Source organism: Natator depressus, chromosome 3, assembly GCF_965152275.1.
Source record: "Natator depressus isolate rNatDep1 chromosome 3, rNatDep2.hap1, whole genome shotgun sequence".
NCBI lineage: Eukaryota > Metazoa > Chordata > Testudines > Cheloniidae > Natator > Natator depressus.
Window position 1 is genome coordinate 67,823,574 of NC_134236.1, and position 2,199 is coordinate 67,825,772.

A 2,199-nucleotide genomic window follows, 5' to 3' on the forward strand; every position below is an offset into this window, starting at 1 on the left:
GGGGCATGGGGGAAAGGGTGGCGTGTAGGCGGGGCCTGGAGTGGAGGCAGGGGGGTCGAGCACCCCCCGGCAAGACGAGAAGTCAGCACTATGGTCCTGGTGGTCCCTCAAATTTTCGAGTGCCGTATGCAGTCGCATATGCTGCATATACCTAAGGATGTCCCTGTGCACATAAGCCTGTTTAAATGCCTCAAGAGATCCATAACCTTTGCAGCAGGCAATTCACCATGCAGTTCTCCAGTCATCACAAACCCAGCTATCTATATTTCTAATGTGTAGGATTCATAAAGGTTTATGCGCTTGGCAACATTCAGGGCACACCCGGAGTGTTGTGTAGGAGTAGTGCACACACAGCTCCTTTCAAGGGCATCAACCTTGGAATCTCGCCAAGATGACATGAACCGTGGGAAGCCTCTCAGGACTGGGCTCAAGGCCCGAGAGCAAGGAATGCGGTAGATAGAAATTGGTAAATAAGAATGTTAAACAAAGCCAGTGTATTCCTTTTATCTGTTTGAGAATGTAATGCGCGGGGGGAGAGAGAGAATAAAGGGGAAGGTGGAAAGCTGACAGGCAGAAGCCCGTTAGCAGAGACCAGCTTGCTTGCTCAAAGCTGTGTTCCGTCTTGTCATTGAACCGCCACAACTGGCGCCCAACGTGGGGCTCGAACCCATGACCCTGAGATTAAGAGTCTCATGCTCTACCGACTGAGCTATCCGGGCTGCACAAGCCTCTGGAATTCTAGAGCTGTCGGACATGCTGCGGGCGTGCCAAAACATCGGAACCCAAGCACATAAAGCTGGAGTTCTGGCCGCCACCCTGCGGAAAAGTGGAAAGGAGGGGAAGCATTGTTACCGCTGTGGTAAGGGGGGTCACTTTCAGCGGGAGTGCCGCTCATCGACGGCGCCCGCCCGCCCCTCAAAGAAGTGCCCCAAGAGTCGGAAGGGCTATCACTGGGCTAATCAGTGTCGTAGCGGGTCGGGAAACCGCACGACGGGTCCCCCCCGAACCCAGGGCCAAACGGGGGTGTTTCCCACTCAGACAACTGTTCCTCTGCCTTACAATCCATAGACTCCATGAGGGCGGCGACTGCCGGAAGTGCAGGACTTGATTTGATTATGCAGGAGGACACTGATTTTCAGTTGCCAGGGGAGGTTTGCACCATACCTACCCAGGTGACGGGACCTCTCTTGACGGATTTGTGGGTCTAGTTCTCCCTCGCTCACACGCTGGGAAACAGGGTTTTTTTGTCATCCCAGGAGTCATTGACGCCGATTACACCGGCGTTATTAAGGTTCAGGTGTGGACCCATCTTCCGCAGTCGCTCCCGCATGGACGGTCAATTGCACAATTGATTTTAGTCCCCTATCAGGTGCCAGCCGCAGAGGATCGAGCCCGGGGTGGGAACGGCTTTGGATCGACGCTGGCTCAGTCGCCATCTCACAACACGTCCTCTCCACTTGTTGCTCTGACAATGTCGGTCCGCCCCTCGAAACCTCAGTTAACACTTCTTTTAAATAATGTTCCTTTTACAGGGTTGGTGGACACTGGAGCTGACGTTACGGTGATTCGTGATCCGGAGTGGCCAGTCGGTTGGCCAACAGTTCCTTCTAAAGAGTTGTGGGGGATCGGGGGGTAGCAAACCCGGGCGCCAAAGTTTGTCTTGGGTCACGGTCTCTAAACCAGGAGGCTGTGCCCTTGCTACAATCCGCCCTTTTGTACTCCCTGTCCACCTCAATATTTGGGGCCGTGATTTACTTACAAAGCTGGACACCACCCTCGATATTAATATATAATGGCCCAAAATCCTCCCTCACCCACCTTGCCATCCGCATTACCATTGGTATGGCAATCCTTAGAGCCCGTATGGATTGACCAGTGGCCCCTCCCTCTAGAAAAGCTGAAAGCGCTTCATTCACTTGTACAACAATATTTGCATGCACAGCGCTTGGAGACCTTTACTAGTCCTTGGAACTAGCTGCTGTTATTTTGGCCTTTCAATTTTTTGCTGATTGTCCCTTTAATTTGATTGTGGACACGCATTATGTTTATCAGGTAATTGATTATTTACCCCTTGCCCTCATTACCCCTCAGATCGATGCGGACCTTCTTCGCCTGTTTTTGTCATTACAGTATCTCATCGCCACTTGTAATTTCCCTTATTTTGTTGCTCATATTCGCAGTCATACCTCTCTGCCTGGG

The 2,199-nt window shown here is 52.1% G+C and overlaps 1 non-coding gene across 1 annotated transcript; it reads right to left on the minus strand.

The window, feature by feature from the left end:
* Positions 1-646: 646 nt before the first annotated feature.
* TRNAK-CUU (transfer RNA lysine (anticodon CUU)) lies at positions 647-719 on the minus strand. The gene has a single exon. It is a non-coding gene; the product is annotated as a tRNA-Lys (tRNA).
* Positions 720-2,199: the final 1,480 nt, after the last annotated feature.